Raw genomic sequence first — 22,703 nt, forward strand, 5'->3', positions numbered from 1 at the left:
AGGACAAGAGGAAAAAAGATTTAATCTCCACTTACGTAAAGCTGTGAAAATGTGGAATAGACTCCCATCAAGAGCTAGTTCTGGCCAGCTCAGTAGATTGTTTTTAAAAAGGCCTTGATTCTTTCCTAGATACCCATAATAAAACTTGATATTAACATTTATAGGTAAAGTTGATCCAGGGAATATCCGATTGCCTCTTGGGGGAATCAGGAAGGAATTCTTTCCCCCCGCTGGAGAAAACTTTTGCTTTATTGGTAACACCAATAGATGGAACCCCAAGGGTGCATGCACAGTCACGGGGAGTACCAAGCTTCATAAGTCAGTGTGCCAAAAGACACCGTCCTGTGTACATCGGGAACAGTGCAACGTGTGCTATTCTGACCACGTACAATACCATGTCTGCTATTTCATCATGGACAGCCATGATGACAACACAAACGATACTGCAATGAGTCGTTCAAGGTGTTTTTAGTGGCACGAGCACTTCAAGAGAGGAAAAACATCACTGGAAGATGCCGAGAGATCAGGAAGACCTTCAACGAGCTATACCCCCTGAAATGTTGAAACCATTTGGCAACTTGTGCATGATGATCGTCAGGGAACAATTGTGTGTGCCACTCAAAACACCTCAAACAACTGATTGCAGCATCGTCGTAAACTTGCCGAATCATGTCAAACATCTCTTTGGCAGATTTTCCCAGTTTTACGTAGAATTTCACGTTTGCTCTTTGTTCTAACTTTCTGTCAATGATGAAATGGCAGATGTTGTAAAGCACATGGTCAGAATAGCCCAATGTACACAGGACAATGTCTTTTGGCACACTGACTTATGAAGGTCGGTGCTCCCTGTGACCGTGCGTGCAGCCTTGTACTACCATCTGGTGGCTTGTTCCAAAACTATATTTTATTTTTAAACCTTTTGTACCACCTCGTGTATGGAGGTTTTCTTTGTTAGTTGAACTGGATGGACTTGTGTCTTTTTTTCAACCCATCCATAAAACATGCACATGCCAGAAAAGTAACACTCCCATTGGTTGTGCTCTCAACCAAACTGTCAAGCCATCCAATGGCTGGTGTCATAACTGATCCCATGTGCAGCATCATAGCAGTTGTACAATAAACAGAGGCAAAGATGGCAGCTTCCTTGGCTCAAAACTATAGAGGGGTTTACTTACACTTGAAATACTGTATGTAACTATGACTAAGTCCCAGATGAAGTAAAACACATAAGAGGGAGCAGGTTTATTTCTCTTGTATTGGGTAACTTTAATAAACTTACTTTGGATTCTAAAGTTGAGCGGCACCACTTCTATTCCTTGCGTCACACTCTTCAGCTGGCTATGAGAAGGTGGTGTCAAGGCAACTGACACAGAAAAATGGAGGGGGGCCTCATTGTAATGTATAATGTACTATAATGCATAATGTACTATAATGTAGAAGTAATGAATACCTACCTTTGGCCCACTCTGTATAAGTATGCATGAATTCATGTCTTTATATTAATATGAAAATAATTCAGCGTAGTGGTATACCCTTTCATAGTGAAAATAATGTCACTCTGTCCTCATTTATTGATCTCTTATACAATAGACCCTTTATGGCTTTACCATTTGTTGAGCCGAATAACCCTTGGCCCACGTTCTTGCCAAAAATATATAGTGCGTGTTATAAATAAATGGAAAATTCTTTAAGTGATGGCACCTAAGTGGAACTAAAAATACAGAAAATACCTTGGTAATGGGTTAGGAGTTTTTTTTTCCTCTCCCTCAAAAGCTGTAGTTAAGCATGAGGCCCAAAGCCAGACAATCAAGACTGTATGGTGTACTCCTTGTTTGTTCCTGAGAATGGATAGAATAAAGGACTTGGAGATTGCTAACCTTTTTATGAGAGACTTGCTTTTTTTGTCTTGATATTTTACCTCTAAGTACCGTTGTATTGCAGTTGTAGATTAAGGTACTCTATAAAGGTCACTCAGGATTGCAGATAAAAGCAAGAGCAACTGAACAAGTGTGCACATGTGAAAAAATAAAAAAACTTTCGTAACAACCGCAAATTGGAAAAGAAAAAGTCTCCGGTGATGTAAAAAGCTAAAGCTTTTTTTTTTTTTTAGAATTAGCTTAGAATAATAAGCATGTGGTTTTTAATAAAATATGTGTCTCTTTTCTATGTATTTATATTTTTCACGTTTCTAAAATGAACCGTTTCCCTTTGTGGTGACCCTGAATTTTTATATTCGGTATGGATAAAAAGCAGCCTAATACAAGGGTCCATTGGCGCACTCTCCCCCTGCATCCATAAGCCATCGTGAGCTTTGGCTAAGCCCAACGCACTGTTATTAATAATTACATAATAGTGCTTTTCCTCTTTAAGAGAGAAGGAAATGGGCTACCATGGCAACCACTTTGGATTTAACTCACTCAAGGCCTCATTATGGGCATCAATGCTGTATGCGTTTTATGTATGAGGCACGCACTGTTGTTAAGCTTGGGATTTCAAGAGTTGCTATTAGTCTAGCGTAGAAGGCCCTACAGTTCTCCACATAAAAAAAAATATATATATATATATATATATATATATATATTTATTACAAAATGAGGGGCTTGGGGAGGGAGTTACTAAAGGCAAGGTCTATTTTAATCACGTTACCATGTCATAGCTGTGGGTGTTAACCTGCAATAATTAAAAGAAGTTGCCTGTAGCTTTTTTTTTTTTTTTCTGAGCATTAATGATTTCTTGAGGGATGCCAGCCATGAAAAAATGCAGAGGATATTACAAATAATTTTTATATTTAATGGTGGTCCTTTGGGTTTGGATTACAGAATTTACACATTTTAGAGATTGCTTTACTTTTTACTCTGATGACCTCCTTTTTTATATGGACCTCCCTTTTGCCGCGTACACACGATCATTTTTCTGCATGAAAAAAAAACGTTTTTCAGCATGCTTAAAAAACAAAATTTTTCCAACTTCATCATTAAAATGACGATAGCCCACACACCATCATTTTTAAAAAATGATCTAGCAAAGCGCGGTGACGTACAACACGTACGACGGCATTTTAAAGGGGAAGTTCCATTCGCCTTTGGGCTGCTTTAGCTGATTTTGTGTTCGTAAAAGATGATTCGCGCTTTTTTGTCTGTTACAGCGAGATGAATGTGCTTACTCCATTATGAACGGTAGTTTTACCAGAACGAGCGCTCCCGTCTCATAACTTGCTTCTGAGCATGCGCGGGGGTTTTTCGTCGTTTTAGCCCACACACGATAATTTTTTACAACCCGAAAAACGACATTGTTTAAAACCACGTTAAAAAATGCAGCATGTTCGAATTTTTATTTTGTCGTTTTTCAGAACCTGAAAAATGATGTGTAGCCTACACACGATCATTTTAACTGAAGTTTTTGAAAAAAAATGTTTTTTTTCATGCTGAAAAATGATCGTGTGTACGCGGCATTACAGTCCGGAGAGTTTTCTTTAAATCATTCAACTATTACCTATTTTTTTTTTTGTTTTGTTCTGTTTTTCATGTTTTTTTGCTAGGCTTAAGCCGGCCATACACGGTTCGATTTTCCAAAGAATTTTCTTTCGAAAATCGTATCAAAGAATTTTCATACGAATTTCGCACCGTTAGTGGGCTGCAGCAACAGCCGATGTTCGCGCGGCAATCAAATTTGAGGAATCGGACATGTTGGAAATTTTTTGGAAACAAGCGATTTTCTAATCAATGATTGGAGAATCGTGTGAGAAATGTAATAGAAAAAAATGTGCATGTGCAAGAAAAGAAAATTCCAGGAGAAAAAAGAATATTCCCGGCCACGAAAATTCTTTTCTGTAGCAACATGAAGGCTTGGTCGGCCGAATTTTGAAAATCAATGGTGGCATCATCATATCACAAAAAAACTAACTTTCTGATTTTGAAAAGATAATTTGTTCGAAATTCGACCGTGTATGGGCCTGCTTTAGGCTTTTTCTTTTTGTTAAAGTGTAAGTAAACTCCCCTATTGTTTTCAGACAAGGAAGCTGCCATCTTGGCCTCTGTTTAATCTCCAACTGCCATGATGCTGCACATGTGATCAATTATGACACCAGCTATTGGATGGTTTGACAATTTGGTTGAGAACACAACCAATGTGACAGTTACATTCCCGACACGTGCTAAAAATGTAACAGTTTTTTGAAACTGTTAAATTGATGGGTTTCCTTCCGCTTTAATCACTATCAAGCAGAGCTGTTGGTCTGTAGGGATGAGCTTCGAGTTCGAGTCAAACTCATGTTCGATTCGAACATTGCCTGTTCGCCCTTTCGCTGAACAGCGAACAATTTAGAAAAGCCGTGAAACACCCTGTAAAAGTCTATGGGAGAAATCTAAAGGGCTAATTATAAAGGCTTAGATGCAAGTTATTGTCATAAAAAATGTTTGGGGACCCGGCTCCTGCCCCAGGGGACATGTATCAATGCAAAAAGACGTTTTAAAAGCGGCTGTTTTTTCGGGAGCAGTGATTTTAATAATGCTTAAAGTGAAATATTCCTTTGAATTTCGTATCTAGGGGGGTGTATAGTATGCATGTGAAGCAGCGCTTGTTTCCCGTGCTTAGAACTGTCCCCGCACAAAGTGTAATTTCTGAAGGAAAAAAAGTAATTTAAAACCACTCGCGGCTATAATGAATTGTCGACTCCCGGCAGTACAGAGAAAAGGCATTGAAAGTCATTGATTAAAAAAAAAATGTGTGGGGGTCCCCGCAAATTTAATTACCAGGCCATTCAGGTCTGGTATGGATATTAAGGGGAACTCCACCCCGAATTAAAAAAAAAGGCGTGGGGTCCCCCCAAATATCTATTTAAGGGGAATTCCACCCCAAATTTGAAAACAAATGGCGTGGAGAGCGCCCCCCCTCCTGAACCGTAACCAAGCCACATGCCCTCAACATGGGGAGGATGCTTGGGGGGGTCTGTGACCCCTCAAAGCACCATATCCCCACAACCCTTGCCTGGTGGTTGTGGGGGTCTGCGGACGGGGGGATTATTAGAATCTGGAAGACCCCTTTAACAAAGGGGGCCCCCAGATCCCACCCCCCCCCATGTGAATTGGTAAGGGGTACATTGTACCCCTACCATTTCACAGAGAAAGTGTAACAAATTGTAAAAAAACACACAGACACCGTTGAAAGAAGTCCTTTATTAAAAATAAAAAAAAGATTCCAGCGGTGGTAATCTACTCTCGGTCACTGCTTCAACGCTGTCGGTATCCTGCTATGGATGCTCTCCTCCCCGGGGTCCAGTGATGAGAAGATCTCCTCTTCATCCAGGATCCAGCAATGAGATGTCCAGCGCAGCGTATCCTGTCTCCACCGGAGACAACCCGGGAATGATGCGGCGGGAGCCAGTGACAGCTCTTATGTAGCTGAGGGCTGGGCCACCCATCATGTGACCCCCTCCCCCTCTCACGCAAAGGGAAACCTGGGCTTACCCAGTGACGTGATGGGTGACCCCACCCCCCTCTGATGTAACACAGGTTTCTTATTGCATAAGATAAAGATTTCTTGCAACGGTGTCTTTTGTGTTTTCTTACAATTTGTTATACTTTTTTGTGAAATGGTAGGGGTACAATGTACCCCTTACCAATTCACATAGGGGGGGCGGGATCTGGGGGCCCCCTTATTAAAGGGGTCTTCCAGATTACGATAAGCCCCCCGCCCGCAGACCCCCACAACCACCGGGCAAGGGTTGTGGGAATGAGACCATTGTCCTCATCAACATGGGGATATAATGCTTTGAGGGGTCACAGACCCCCAAATCATCCTCCCCATGTTAAGGGCATGTGGCCTGGTACGGTTCAGGAGGGGGGCGCTCTCTCGTCCTCCCTCTTTTCCTGCGACCTGTCAGGTTGCGTGCTTGGATAAAGGGTCTGGTGTGGATTTTTTAATTTGGGGTGGAGTTCCCCTTAAAATCTATACGGATATTTGTGGGGAACCCCACGTCATTTTTTTTGTATTTGGGGTGGAGTTCCCCTTAATATCCATACCAGATCTGAAGGGCCTGGTAATAGAATTTGGGAGGGACCCCAACGCTTTTTTTTTTATCAATGACTTTCAATGCCCTTTCTCTGTATTGCCGGGAGCCGACAATTCATTATAGCCGCGAGTGATTTTAAATTGCTTTTTTTCATTCACTTTGCGCAGGGACAGTTCTAAGCACAGGAAACAAGCGCTGCTTTACATGCATACTATACACACCCCCTAGGTACGAAATTTAAAGGAATATTTTACTTTTATTGTTTCACTTTAAGCATTATTAAAATCGCTGCTCCCGAAAAAAACTTCTGTTTTTAAAACTTTTTTTTGCATTGATACATGTCCTCAGGGGCAGGACCCGGATCCCCAAACACTTTTTATGACAATAACTTGCATATAAGCCTTTAAAATTAGCACTTTATTTTTTTCATGTTCGAGTCCTATAGACTTTAACGGTGTTCGGATGTTCGAAAAAATGTATTGCCTGTTCACATGTTCTGATGCAAACCGAACTGGGGAGTGTTTCGGCTCATCCCTAGTCTTAAGTCAGGGGTCTTTAAGCTTTCTAAACAAAGGGCCTTTTCAGGCTTTAGAGGGGCTGGACTGTGGCCGTTGGGAGTAGAAATTGTCCAGCATCAGTGGGATATTTCTTTGGTGTCAGTGGGAGAAATAGTGCCCCATCATTGTGTCAGTGGGAGTATTGGTGTCCAATCATTGGTATCGGTGGGAGGAATTGTGCCCATCATTGTTGTCAGTGGGAGGAATAGTGCCCCCATCATTGGTGTCAGTGGGAGTAATAGTGCCCCATCATTGGTGTCAGTGGGATGAATAGTGCCCCATTGTTGGTATCAGTGGGAAAAATAGTGCCCCATTATTGGTGTTAGTGAGAGGAATAGTGCCCCGTCAGTGGGAGGAATAGTGCTCCATCATTGGTGTCAGTGGGAGGAATAGTGCCCATTGTTGGTATCAGTGGGAAGAATAGTGCCCATCATTGGTATCAGTGTGAGGAATAGCTCCCCATCGTTCATGTCAGCTTGTGCATAAGTGCCCCATTATTGGTGTTAATGAGAGTGATAGCGCCCACCAACAATGGGTGTCAGTGGGAGGAATAGTATCTTGTATCAGTGGGGGTACTTCAACGGCCAGATAAAGGCAAATAAAAGGCCGCAGTTTGGAGACCACAGGACTAAGTTCCACCTGTTTGTTTCCCTAAGGCGGATGATTGGTTATCCTACACTTTCTAGTTGAGACCTATCACTCCTTAAGGTCTAGTTTTCCCTTCTGGGATCATTTGTCCTGGTCTGGAAATACTGGTTGAACCTCTGCGTCATTCCCTCGATGCTGACCATACTAGATTAGTGTGATTCTTGTTGATCAAGCCTCTGTCCAGGCATTGATTTATTCTCCAACTGTTGTGGAAAGATCCTTCATCTATAGTGTCTTTTCCCCTCCCCTCTTTTGGATTCCTTTTGAACTTCACATATCCAAGAATTACCACAATCATTTATCCCTCAGTGGGTAATAAAAAAATAAAATGTTTGTACTTACTGTAAATTATTTTTCTTGAAATCAATTGAAGGACACAGGTCCTGCCTGCAATTACAGTAGGTCTTATGAGGCATGACAGTTGAAGGTGGGTTACATGGGCACTGATGCCTTGTATTTTGCCTGCCAGGGTCCAGACCTCCTATAGGAGCCAGTATAACTTACATGTCCAATAATAACTATTATTCTGTGTCCTGCAATGGACTTCGAGAAACAAAAATGTACAGTAGGTACAAAAGTATTTTTTTTCACTGTGGCAGCTTAGGAGAATGGGTTCTACTCATGAATCCCAGTAGAAGCAGACAGTCAGGAAAGCTTCAGGGCTTAGCAGCCCCCTGGAGCAGATATCTGTTTGGTTTCCGGCTTCCTTGTTTGACCCTTCCCTGCCCCTCTCCATCAACACTGGGGTCATATTAGCCGAGGGATGGAGAGAAACTGAGGGAGAAATTTTGGAATACTGATGGGTACTAGTGTGCAAAAGTGTATTTGCTTTGGAAGAATAAATCACCTCTAACCAGTGGCGGCCACTCAGTTAATCCCCAATACTTAAAACGGAACTAAACTACATTTCATCAGACAAACCGATCGGGTGTACAGGGCATAAAATTTAACCTAAGCCCTAAAATGAGCGCTTAACACCCCCCCCCCCCATACAACACTTAATACCTATCCTGCTGTATACTCACCTTGTGCCTGGAACCTGTATACCCAAAAACTACAATGTAATTGTCCTGCCCTGAAACCAGGGCTCAAGTCCTGCGGGTATGCGTGGGAACGGAGTTTCTGCACTTTTTTCACAGCAGGAACGCAGTTCCCTTTGCAGGACTAGAGCAGCCGAGCCACCCGAGCCAATCCTTCACTAAGTAGCGATGCCCAGCTCGAGTCACTGTCAGGGGCAGGCGAACCTTCGTAATCCATTATGTTACTGGCTGCTCCCTGTATATGGATTCATCGGGTAGTGTGCGGGTATTCCGTCACTTCCTCGATGCCGCAATGTCTCCTGGGAGATTTTGTCATTGTTCCCAGGAGCACACTACCCGATGAATCCATATACAGGAAGCGGACAGTAACATAAAGGTTTACTAAGGTACAGTGGATCGAAAAAGAAAAAAAACATGTGGCTTAGTAATTATGCATATGAGTGTATAATTTTTTTTTTTGTTGGTGGGGGAGTGGATCTTGGGTGGGAGTTCCCACACTTTTTTCCCCAAGACTTGACCCCTGCCTGAAACCATACGTCGCCAAGATCTTGGCTCCAGTATGCTTCCTCTAAATGAGCCTGTATTATGGAAAATGTTATTCAATTTCAAGCCTGTGTGTTCTAATATTCATTTATACAGTCCTTTACTGTACACAGAGCTATTTAGAATACATTTTACTTGGTTTTATTCATTTGTTTCTGTTTGACCATATGTTACAGGACTCTCCCGCTGGTTAGAATTAGATTGTTCGATTTTGTTAATTAAAATATCAGTTTCCAAGGAATGGAACGTTTCATAAATAAACAAGCAAATATTTTATGTAACAAAGATTAGTGCCAAGCACGGTGTCATGTTCCTTCAATGCGTCTGCATGTGATTCAAATCCCAGAAACGGCGCCTGTATTTGCATTAGCTTACAGAGATTTTCTATAGCAAACCTCCACTTTTGTCCATTCTAATAGAACATTAGGCATGAGAATTAATCACAAAGGTGACACATTCTTCTTCAGGTTGCTAACAGTAACATTATTTTGTTATGTTTATTAATATAATTGCAAATCTCCCATCCTCCACATGTTCATTGTTGTTCTTCCTTTATGATGCCCTATCAGTGATGGGTGGCCTGAACAAGTAATTTACCAGAAAAGGGTAGCTTTAATTTGCTTTATCTATCAATGAACTGATCTTTTCTTTTACAACCATAACTTCCATTTATAAATTTGTTCACCATTTGCTCAATTTGAACTTCCCAGGTTTCGGATATACACTCACCGTCCACTTTAGGTACACCTTGCTAGTACCAGGTTGGGCCCCCTTTTGCCTTCAGCACCACCTTAATTCTACGAGGCATAGATTCAACAAGCTGTTGGAAATATTCCTCAGGCCCTGTACACACGATCAGACATGTCCGATGAAAACGGTCCGCAGACCGTTTTCATCGGACATGTCTGCTGGGAGCTTTTGGTCTGATGTGTGTACACACCATCAGACCAAATTCCCCACGGACATAGAATGCGGTGACGTAGAAGACACCGACGTTCTCTATCACGGAAGTACAATGCTTCCACGCATGCGTTGAATCAATTCGACGCATGCGCGGGATTTCGCGACGCTGGTTATACGTCATAACCAGCGGACATGTCCAATTAATAATACTAACCATCCGACATGTCTGACGGACACCTTTCCAGCGGACAAGTTTCTTAGCTTGCTAAGAAACTTTTGTCCGCTGGAAACCTGTCCGCTAGGCTGTACACACGGTCGGACATGTCCACGGACCAGTCTCAGCGGACATGTCCGGTCGTGTGTACGCGGCCTCAGAGATTTTGGTCCATAGTGACATGATAAAAAAAAAGGGGTAGAGAAAGGAAGCGCCACCTAAGTGCAGTATTAAAGAGGTTCTTTTAATGACACATTGTACAAAATACACTTACAAGAAAGTAAGGAAAGAAGGCTCATCTGTAACATCCTGTAGTCCTCGTCCCGGATCCATGGGCTGCTTTAGAAGTGAAGAAAGCAGAATGTGTGGAGTCTTCAGGCCTGTCCTGTGGCCTTCAGGATGAAGTCTGTTCCAGCATCACAGGTCACGTGACAGGTCACGTGATTACTTCCAAGGAACACTTCCGGGAGGAGGGTCAGACAGGGAGAACAAAGGCTGATTGGGCTACGCGCTCGGAGCCACTGCTCCTTCTATTGGCCTCTATTGCATAGTGACATGATAGCATCACACAGTTGCTTTAGATTTGTCTCTTTCACATCCATGATACAAATCTCCCATTCCACCACATTTCAAAGGTGATCTATTGAATGAGATCTGGTGACTGTGGAGGCCATTGGAGTACAGTGACCTCATTGTCCAGTTTGAGCTTTGCGACATGGTGCATTATCCTGCTAGAAGGATCCATCAGAAGATGGGTACACTGTAGTCATAAAGGAGTGGACATGGCCAGCAGCAAAACTCAGGTAGGCCGTGGCATTTAAACGATGCTCAATTGGTACTATGTGGCCAGCCTGAACCGTTCATACAAGGCAGGATGGACCCATGCTTTCATGTTGTTTACACCAAATTCTGACCCTACCATAAGAATTCAATTTGACCCCTAAGTATGTCAGGTGGGAAGATGCCCATGGAAAAGAGAATGATGATTGGAGAGCTTGTGCACACGCAGGGGCCAACATAATATTAAGCAATTCATATTTTTGAATATTGTTTTAAACGTTCGAAAGTGTATTATACCGATTGAGCTTGCCTAATAAATTTGACAACGTAGTTTCCAGGGATGCAATAAAAAACAGTATGTAGTCCGCAAAGGCTGCAGTTTTATGATCCGACTTGGCAATTGTAAAGCCCTGGATATCGGCACTTCCTTGTACACATGGCAAAAATGGCTCTAGAGTTAATATAAAGATCAAGGGGAATAAGGGACATCCTTGTCTGGTGCCGTTACTTAAAGGGGTTGTAAAGGTTCGTCTTTTATTTTCTAAATAGGTTCCTTTAAGCTAGTGCATTGTTGGTTCACTTACCTTTTCTTTCGATTTCCCTTCTAAATGCTTTTTTTCTTTGTTTGAATTTCTCACTTCCTGTTTGTCCTCAGTAAGCTTTCCACCATCATCCGAGCGGTGGAAAGTCATTTAGAACAGCTTACTGAACACCTTACTGAGGAGAAACAGGAAGTGAGAAATTCAGACAAAGAAAAAAAAATTAGAAGGGTAATTCAAGGAAAAGGTAAGTGAACCAACAATGCAATAGCTTAAAGCAACATATTTAGAAAATAAAAAACAAACCTTTACAACCCCTTTAAATTACAGTAAGTAGAAGTTACCTCATTAATTCTAACAGCTGAGTATATAGCATCTATCCATTTACTAAAAGCCTTTCCCACTCCACTATGAGTTAGCATCTCTTTCAGAAATGTCTAATCCACCCTGTCAAAAGCCTTCTCTGCATCAGAGGAGAGCAAACAAGGGTATTTTATGGAGATGAGCCAGATAAATAATATCCTGGGCTCTATTAATATTATCCTTAGCCTCCTTCTAAATTTCACGTAAAACCATTGAGCGCTACTCCTGAATATTTAGCATGTTAACATTTAAAGATAGACAACGTACATTAGTCATAATGAGTCCCAAGATTTACAACCTATGCACCAGCAAAAATAGAACAGAGAGAGAGGAGGAAAAAAAGGAAAATTGGGGTGGGTAGGTAGGCTATTGAGGGTGGGTAGTCTATTGAGCCTACCCCCCCCCCCTGCGGTCCCTTCCCAGATAATATCTAAGGGGGAAAGTAGAAACGTGACCAGAGGTGGAGATGCTCAGACCATATTGCAAGTCAACAGTACGGATCATTTGCAGTAGCACCAGAAAGGCTGAAGTGTCGAAGCATATCCAACTACTCAGAGGTGTTCCCTGTGGATTCACTGTGGCATACCCCATGGAAACACTCTGACCATCATACTTTGCCTCATATATCCCTGGGCCTTAAATATATATATATATATATATATATATATATATATATATATATATATATATATACACATATAATCAATTAGCCCCCTTCTACAAAAAAAAGTACCTCTGGTCTTCGTCAGGTGACCTATCAGTGGTCGTATAGTAGGAGCCATCCAGTACCCACCTTCTAAATATATAGCTACTGCCTAGTGAGATCCCAGGATTTCCAGAGTCCCCTTCCTGCATACCATTGGTAGGGGAAACAAAAGACATAAACATGTATACACACATACATACAGTACAGACAAAAGTTTGGACACACCTTCTCATTCAAAGAGTTTTCTTTATTTTCATGACTATGAAAATTGTAGATTCACACTGAAGGCATCAAAACTATGAATTAAAACATGTGGAATTATACATAACAAAAAGTGTGAAACAACTGAAAATATATTTCATATACCTTTTGCAGCAGACACATCTCTAGAACTGTTAAAGTGGAGGTTCACCCTATAAAAAATTTCTAACACTGCATCCAGCCCAGTTGTGCATATAAAATGACACTGACCTTTTTTTTTTCTTTTCCGTAGATAGCGTTTAGCCGTGAAATTCACCGCGGCTTCCGGGTAGGGAATCCCGCTGGAGTGGGTGTTCCTATTGACATGCCAATTGATTGACATGCTAAACGACGGCGCACACAGCGCGTCACGACTTCCCGAAGGAAGCCGGGTCGGCTCAGCTCTATTCGGTGCCTGCGCACCGGCGCCGAATAGAGCCGAGCCGACCCGAGCTTCCTTCGGGAAGTCGTGACACGCTGTGTGCGCCGTCGTTTAGCATGTCAATCAATTGGCATGTCAATAGGAACACCCACTCCAGCGGGATTCCCTACCCGGAAGCCGCGGTGAATTTCACGGCTAAACGCTATCTACGGAAAAGAAAAAAAAAAGGTCAGTGTCATTTTATATGCACAACTGGGCTGGATGCAGTGTTAGAAATTTTTTATAGGGTGAACCTCCACTTTAAGAGGAGACTGTGTGAATCAGGCCTTCATGGTAGAATATCTGCTAGGAAACCACTGCTAAAGAAAGGCAACAAGCAGAAGAGACTTGTTTGGGCTAAAGAACACAAGGAATGGACATTAGACCAGTGGAAATCTGTGCTTTGGTCTGATGAGTCCAAACTTGAGATCTTTGGTTCCAACCCCGTGTCTTTGTGCGACACATAAAAGGTGAACGGATGGACTCTACATGCCTGGTTCCCACCGTGAAGCATGGAGGAGGAGGTGTGATGGTGTGGGGGTGCTTTGCTGGTGACACTGTTGGGGATTTATTCAAAATTGAAGGCATACTGAACCAGCATGGCTACCACAGCATCGTGCAGCGGCATGCTATTCCATCCGGTTTGCGCTTAGTTGGACCATCATTTATTTTTCAACAGGACAATGACCCCAAACACACCTCCAGGCTATGTAAGGGCTATTTAACCAAGAAGGAGAGTGATGGGGTGCTGCGCCAGGTGACTACCTCTTGAAGCTCATCAAGAGAATGCCAAGAGTGTGCCAAGCAGTAATCAGAGCAAAAGGTGGCTACTTTGAAGAACCTAGAATATGAAATATATTTTCAGTTGTTTCACCCTTTTTTTATGTATAATTTCACATGTGTTAATTCATAGTTTTGATGCCTATGTAGGCCCTGCCCAGTACCATATGACCACGTGTCATGTGACCATCCTTGTTGACATTCCCTGCTGACCAACGGAATGGAAACCGAACTATGGAAAAAGGGCATAAAGGGCACAGTGGTCCATAGGATATTCATCCATATGAGGCTCCAAATAATCAAAAATCGAACTAAAAAAATAAATCATAAAAAGACGGAAGAAGGGGAGGGAAAATTGCACGATTCTCTGATATTCAGATTTCTTCACAATGTTTAATTAACTTATCGTAATACTTTATTTCAACTAAAGATAGGCCAATTATATTATGAAATTGGCAAAGGGTTTGAGTTGAATTCCAAAACCCTCCAGTCTGGAACCGGGATAGATGAAACCAAGCTTGGAAAACATCTCTAGCAGTTGGCCGGTGTGCGCAGCACAAATGACTGGTGCCCTATCTGTACAGTTAAATAAAACATAAAACCCCAGCGATATGGGGCACCTTCTCAGCTTTATGATGCGATGCATCTGCAAAGTACATCTCGAAAGATCAGGTAGAATTTGTATGGAGGCTCCGTTAAAATCGATAGTGCCCATAGGCCATGCTTTGCAGAGAATCTCCTCTTTGATACCATAGAAGTGTATACATAAAGTGTCTCGAAGTCTACCGTCAGACAAAGAGGTCAAACCTTGAATCCGATGAACCCTGTCCAGCTCCATAGCAGCCACATGGTCTCTGCCTAAGATTTTATTTAATATAACTGTGACAGTAAAGCAAAACTCTATGACTGTCGTGGCTTCAGGTATACCCGGCAGCTTTAATTTGTTCCTCCTGTTCCTATTTTCTAAATCATCCTGCTGGAGTTGCATGGCATGGAGGTGCTGCGATTGAGCGATTAGCTTAGCCTCGAGGGTAGCCATTTTTTGATCAGTTGAAACCTGAGTAAGTTCTATAGTGTCTACTCTTGATGACAGGCTGTGTAGTGGGTCCTTGACTTCCTTGAACTCCTCCCCAAGCACTTGTTGTAAGGTAAGTGTCATACGGTCCATAGGTGCCTTGGTAGACAGTGTGGATAGAAAGGACCTGGTTTTAGGGTCTGCCAGCAAAGCCGAAAGACCAGGTGAAATGACAGCTGTATAGAGCACATTGTTCCTGGCTGTAGGGTATCTGTCATTGTCAGTGTTGGCTGTAAGTCTATTGTCTCTGCCTGTGCTGACTGGTCTCTTGTAAGCTCACCTGAGAGCACTGGTAGAACGTGCTGCCTGGAGATCACATCGGCTTGGGAGTCCTGCGAATCCGAATCCACATTCTGCAGATCAGGCACCATGCTGTCCTCTGCATGCTCCAGGAGTGCAGGGGCTCGTGAAGAAAAGAAGTCTGTAAGAAATGCGCTGTGGGTGACCGGACCACTGCCAAAAGGTTTTTTAGATCCTCTTACAGGTCCTCTTGGCATATTCATCTGCCACGGATACAGGCAGGAGATCAGGCTATGTGATCGGTCTGAGCAAAGCTCCAGCTTGGTGTTGCCTCACCCCGCCATTGTGTGGCCACGCCCCTTTTTTAGCGGTTCTGAGGCTTATCTCTTCCCTCCCCAAGTATTGTTTTCTATTGAATGCTTTTCAACAGTTTTTTCTATTCTATTATCTTCTATTGAATTATATTCTATTCTTTTCTATTCTGTTATTTTTTTGTATTTTAATCTATTCTACTATAATTATATTCTTTTCTATTCTATTCTTTTCAATTCTATTCTAATCTATTCAAATTCATTCTATTCAAATTTCAGTCTACAGTTATATTCTTTCTTTTTTATGCTATTGTTTTTATTATTCTATTATTTTCTATTCTATTCATTTCTATTCTATTCACTTATTTTCTATTATATATTTTTTTTCTATTATTTTTTTTTTCTATTCTGTTCTGTTTTGCTCTATTCAGTTTTATTATTTTCTATTATTTTCTAATGATTTATTTTCTATTCAATTTTACTCTATTCTTCTTTTCAAATTCTTTTCAAATTCAAATTTGTTTTCAAATCCTATTTGAATTTGATTCAAATTTTGTTTTGTCATTTTGGATTCATTCAAATTCATTACTATCGTAAATTGGAAATTCAGATGCATCTGAATCTCAGAATGATGAAAAAATTTGTACAATTTTGATTCAAAATTAAACAAACCGCACATGTCTAATACAATAGTATGTGGATTCTATAGCAGACTGCATCCCAGGCCTTCTCAGTGCCTGACCTCACAAATGCTCTTCTGGAAGAATGGTCCAACATTCCCATAGACACACTCCTAAACCTTGTGGACAGCCTTCCCAGAAGAGTTGAGGCTGTTATAGCTGCAAAGGGTGGGCCAACTCAATATTGAACCCTACGAACTAAAGCCTCGTACACACGATCCGATTTTGCGACGGGAATTATGTGTTGACAGCCTGTTGGCGGAAAATCCGACCGCTTGTACTCCCCGGTCAAATGTTGGATGGCAGGCTTTAAAATTTTCCGTGACAAACAGTCTGTTGTCGGATTTTCTGATCGTGCGCACACAAGTCCGTCGGACAAAAGTCCAAAGTACAAACACGTATGCTCGGAAGCAATGCTCACTAAACGCAACATTAGCAGAAGGTGCCCAAAGGGTGGCGCTAAAGAGCTGAAAAAACATGTAGTACGTCTAATACGTCACTACATTCGTGTTTGTTGACTGACAAATGTGTGCTATTTTTATGCAAGACAAAATCCAGGACCACACTTTGGACAAAAGTCTGAGGCTTTGTCTGCGGAAAATCTAAGGCTTAAGAATGGGATGCGATTAAAGTTCATGTGTGTGTAAAGGCAGGCGTCCCAATACTTTGGGTAATTTTGGTAATATATATATTTATATATATATATATATATATATATATATGTATATATATATATATATATATATAGATAGTGCATGGCAATTATTATCTTTATTATACATCATACATAAGCACTTTGCTCATAATCTTTCCACCCGGAATGTACAGCTATATTTTTGTATATTGTAATTTTTGCTAACTTATAGATTTTTTTGCTGTTTTCCTCCCATCTGCAAGTAACACCCAAGAAACCTGATAGATAACGGACTAATTGTTGTATTCCCGAACTGAAATTTCTCTAACACAAAAACCTGTAATGCCGCATACACGCGATCGGAAATTCTGACAAGAAAACCGTGGATTTTTTCTGACGGAATGTTGGCTCAAACTTGTCTTGCATACACACGGTCACACAAATCTTGTCTGAAATTCTGACCGTCAAGAACGCGGTGACGTACAAGACGTACGATGAGCCGAGTTCAATAGGCAGTTCGGCTCTTCTGCTTGATTCTGAGCATGCATGTTTTCTTGCGTGTCCGAATTGTATACAGACGAGTGGAATTTCTGACAAGAACTTTTTCCGTCGGAACAATAGAGAACCTGCTCTCAATCTTTTGCTGGCGGAAATTCTGACAGAAAATGTTGGATGGAGCATACACATGGTCGGAATATCCGACCAAAATCTCACATCCAACTTTTTTTGATGGAAAATCCTATCGTGTGTACAGGGCATAAGGCAAAGGCATAATGATCTAGGGCCAGATTCAGATAGGTCAGCGGATCTTTAGATCTGCGTAACCTATCTGATTTACGTTACGCCGCCGCAAGTTTTTGAGGCAAGTGCTTTATACAGGACAAGCGTAGGAATGTGGAGTAATCTGTGTTAGAAAGATGGAAAAAGTCAGATGGGAGCTTTTCATCTGACTTTTTCCATTGGAATTTCCGATAGACTTAGATAGAGAACAGGTTCTCTATTTTTCCAACTGAGTTTTGCCCGGTCAAAAGTCCGACCATGTGTACGCGGCATAAGTAGAGTAAGGAGGTAATATCCAGTTGATTTAACTGGAGCTGGTCGGTAAGTAATAGACATGTGCACACTGAAATATTTAGTTTCGGAATTTCGTTTTCGTCCGAAAAATAAATTTATTTAGTTACTCCCGAAATTTGTTTTTATTTATTTAGTTTTTCGTTAAAAAAATGCATTCGTCCGAAAATCCAAATTAATTAAGGTTGAATCTGTCATTGAAGGCTTATGGTGTCTGTCGAATGTTCTAAGAAGATTTGACGGAATCTTAAAAAAGAAATAAAAGAAGATTTGACGGAATCTTAAAAAAAAAAGAAGATTCGACAGAATCTTTAAGAAAAAAAAAAGATTTGACGGAGCAACGAAACTGCACGATGCCGCAATGCCGAATGTTTCGCCTACAAGCTATAGAAGAATTCTAATGTTGTATGACTAATAATAATTATATTTATTAATTATTATTACTAGTCAACCAACATTAGAATTATTCTATAGCCTATGGGCAGAGCATTTCACCATAAATGTCCGCTTGCAGCGATCGTATGTTTTTAGCTACTTCGTCGAATCTTCATGTCTCTCTATGTCGAATCTTTTCTCTCTATGTCGAATCTTTTCTCTCTATGTCGAATCTTTTCTCTCTATGTCGACTCTTCTTCATGTCTCTATAATGTCTTTCGTTTTTCGTATTCTGTGCTTTCGTTATCGTTTGTTAAAACGATAATGAAAATACCTGAATTTCAGACAAAAATGCATTCGGACAAAAATGCATTCGGACGAAAACGAATGCACATGTCTAGTAAGTAAGCTTGCTTTTTTCCACAGATTTATCCATGGCCCTGTTTATATTTGAGCCTTTTGGAATTTAGGTAGGTTTAGGTTTGCTTTGGCAAACATGAGCTCCAACTGTAGATGTTGATGAAGGGTCTGAAGAAGAAGTTGAGGAGAGCATAAAGAGTCGCTGTTCCCGTTTTCTCGAAATCGAAAGTCTAGCTGCGATTAGAATGTGGGTGAGGGTGACATGGAATCGAATATTCCAAGCTTCCAGCCCCAGGCCTAGGACAGCCCATTGGGGTGTGATAGTTGTGGAGTTGCCATTAAGGTTGGTGAAGAGGGTTTGATCAAAGTGCCATAAAGGGGAGAGTTTGGGGCAGGACCACCAGACGAGGATATTCGATCCGACATTGCCGCATTTCCTCCAGCAAGCAGGTGATTGGGAGGGTGAAAAATGGGCTAGTTTAGCCGGTGTTTGGTACCATTGGTGGAGTAGTTTTTGTGCCGTTTCCCAGTGTGATAGGCACTTAGAAACTTTCAAGGGGAGGCGTGATGCTTGGTAACACGTTGTTAATTTTTTTTTTTTTTTATCTTTCATTAAATAAAGCAATTTCTCTGGATTGCAGGGTTTCTTTTCTCTGTCCTAAATACGTCCATGAACACATTTGTACACCTCTTGAGTGGCATATATTTTCTGCGTTAAACAAGCTTAAGCAATATTTGAATATATTTGAATACAAAGAAAGAAAAACACTGAGCTAATGTCACACCTTACTCCCAGTATACACATGAATATGCAGATATAAAGCATTGTGTTTCTGATTGGTACAAGAGTTGCTGTCTAGCATTAAGTAGATACAGCTAAGTGTTGACTGTATGACCTTGCGTTGTTTGTTTTTGATACAAACATATCCAAATTACTTACGCACGACCTAAAAGGTCACTATAAGGTAAAGGGCACTCACATTGTTGTTCCCTTCGTCTTGTATAATACGCTTCATTCCTTTCTGCATTTTAGACATTAATTGGCACTCAATGGCTGCAAGTCTCGCTTGCTGTCTTTACTATTGAACCACCTAATAGCTGGCTGCACAGGAACAAGGACTTGCTTAGCAGAATACTTCTCTATGCGCGCTTTTTTTTTTTACCCCCCCCCCCCCCACACACACACATTTTTCCTTTTTCTGACCACCACCACTTCAGTTCCTCTATGCAGCTGAAAAACAGGAAGCGAGATAGGGCTGAGCATCAATTTATCCATACAGCAAAGTGCTCTTAGGTTCCTTTCAGACCATGTAAGTGATTGTTTTGTAAAAGCTGGGTTGCTTTTTTTCTCTTTATTCATTCTTGCGTTGTTCTTTGTTTCTTTCTGCCTTATCATCTGCTGCTCTTGGGGATGAGCCTCCTGGGGGGAATGGATGTTATATGGACAGAACCTGTGCATGTCTTGGTAACACCAAGATACTTTCCAGTCAAGCTTTAATGTACAACGATGTTAAAGATTATTTGCTCCGATTTTATAAAAAAAAATGTAATAGTTATACATACAAATTAAAAAGTGTTCTGGCTGTCCCATGCCACCTTTTCATCTCTGAAATAATACAAACATTGCGACACACCACATCTTTTGAATGCTGCTAAAAGCCTTATACCTAAATTTTGGCTTACTAGACTGGAAATAGAAAGTGGAGAGGGCTATGGAAGTAGAGAGATGGGTTTATAATGCTAAGAACAGAGAAGATACGGTTTGTGAAATCTGGTCTGGCTGGAAGTTTTACTCATTTAAGCCTGATAAGATTAGGAGTACAACCCCTGGGTATGGTGGACCACTTGAGCTTCTCCCCTTCTATCAACTCTCAGGACGACCTCTATGTACTTTAAGTTGTGTTCTCTAAGATATGTTCCAACGTCTGTTCTTTTTTTTTTTCAATCAAGTTTAATTTTATTTTCAAAATATAGATGGTACATTCGATATTATACAGCAAAAAAAAAATTCATCATATTGCATTACAGAATGACATATTTAGTAGTATATTCTTTCTAACAATATCGAGGTTCAAATCAAAGAATTACTCAATAGTTAGAGATAAATAAAACAACAAGAAATCACATGTTTCTGTAAACCAACCTAACTGAGAAAATAAACAGAAACTTTGGTATACTTATATTTCCGATTTAGCGAAAGAATATTTTGATATCATTTAATATCATCAAACAATTAATTTAAGAATTTATTCGAGGAATCGACTCCACCTCTAATATTCTCTCCACAGATTCCATGAGTCAAAAAATACCATGTTCAGAAATTTCAGTATACCTAAATTGACTAAAAAATGTTATATATGAGAAAGAAAAGTACCAAGCCATAAATAACACATTCATGTAGAGAAAGTTCCTTGTGTTATTTATATAATATAAAACATTAAAGAAACTGAACCAAAAGAAAAAGAGAAAGGAAAAGTAGGTGAGGGCGAAAGAGTAAAGAGAAAGAAGGGTAGATAGCCTACCTGCCAAATGTATACAACATTAAGTAGTGAATTACAACGTCTGTTCTTAACGAGTTACTTGTCTCATATAGTTGTCAATTATACCTATTATCATATGCAATATTGAATAACGCAATGAGATACAACTTTAACCAGTGCTTACATGTGGAAGCATCTGGAACTAATGCTTCTATACTCTTGAAATATGGTAATGATTGCTGTTATACATATGTTGGTTGATAAGTATCTCTTAAATCATCTATTTTTCTTTTTCTAAATGTACTGTATTGTTTTTATTATATTGTACAAAAAAACTTAATACAAACTGATAATACCAAAAATACAGCTAAATAGATAAACTATGTACCCAAAGCCAACCTAAGAGGCAGACAGGCCTTGAGATGTCATAATTGGTTGGATTTGCTCCATTATCTTAAAGTTATTTGCCATCCGTTTTCTTAATATTTATTAGACATCAAACAGCAAATTAGCGATTTGAAAAAAAAATTGGTGAACTGGATTCCATAAAGTACCAAAAGGATTATTATTTTTTTCTTCTTATTTATTGTTGAGTTGTTCTTTGATCTTTCTGCCTTATCATCTGCTGCCTTTGGGGGAATGGATGTTATATGGACAGAACCTGTGCATGTCTTGGAAACACCAACACACTTTCCAGTCAAGCTTTAATGTGCAATGATGTTAAAGATTATTTTCTTTATTGTAATAGTTATACATACAAATTAAATAGAGTTCTGGCTGTCCCATGCCACTTTTACATCTATGAAATCATACAAACATAATGACACACCACGGGGCAGATCCTCAAAGAAATTACGCCGGCGTATCTGTTGATACGCCGCGTAATTTCAAATTTTGCGCGTCGTATCTTTGTTTTGGTATCCACCAAATAAGATACGACGGCATCTGTGTTAGATCCAACAGGCGTACGCCTTAGTACGCCGTCGGATCTAAGATGCAATTTTCCGGCGGCCGCTGGGTGGCGTTCACGTCGTAATCCGTGTCGAGTATGCAAATTAGCTTTTTCCGACGATCCACGAACGTACGAGCGGCTGTCGCATTCTTTTACGACGTTTCCGTTCGGCTTTTTCCCGCGTATAGCTAAAGCTGCTATCTGGTGGCGTACTCAATGTTAAGTATGGCCGTCGTTCCTGCGTATAATTTTGAAAATTTTACGTCCTTTGCGTAAGTCGTCCGTGAATGGGGCTGGACGCCATTTACGTTCACGACGAAAACAATGACGTCCTTGCGACGTCATTTGGAACAATGCACCCTGGGAGTTTTGACGGACGGGGCATGCGCAGTTCGTTCGGCGCGGGGACGCGCTTCATTTAAATGAAACACGCCCCCTACTCGCCGCATTTGAATTCCGCTCCCTTACGCCGCGAGAGATACACTACGCCGCCGTAACTTACGGCGCAAATTCTTTCAGGATTCAAAGATTTGCAAAGTAAGTTACAGCGGCGTAGCGTATCTCACATACGCTGCGCCCACGCAAATGTATGTGGATCCGCCCCCACATCTTTTGAATGCTGCTAAAAGCCTTATACCTAAATTTAGGCTTACTAGACTGGAAATGGGAAGTGGAGAGGGCTATGGAAGTGGAGAGATTGTTTTATAGTGCTAAGAACAGAGAAGGTACGTTTTTTTAAAATCTGGTCTGGCTGGAAGTATTATGCTGCGTACACACGACC

Source organism: Rana temporaria, chromosome 3 (assembly GCF_905171775.1).
Source record: "Rana temporaria chromosome 3, aRanTem1.1, whole genome shotgun sequence".
In the NCBI taxonomy this organism is placed as follows: Eukaryota; Metazoa; Chordata; class Amphibia; order Anura; family Ranidae; genus Rana; species Rana temporaria.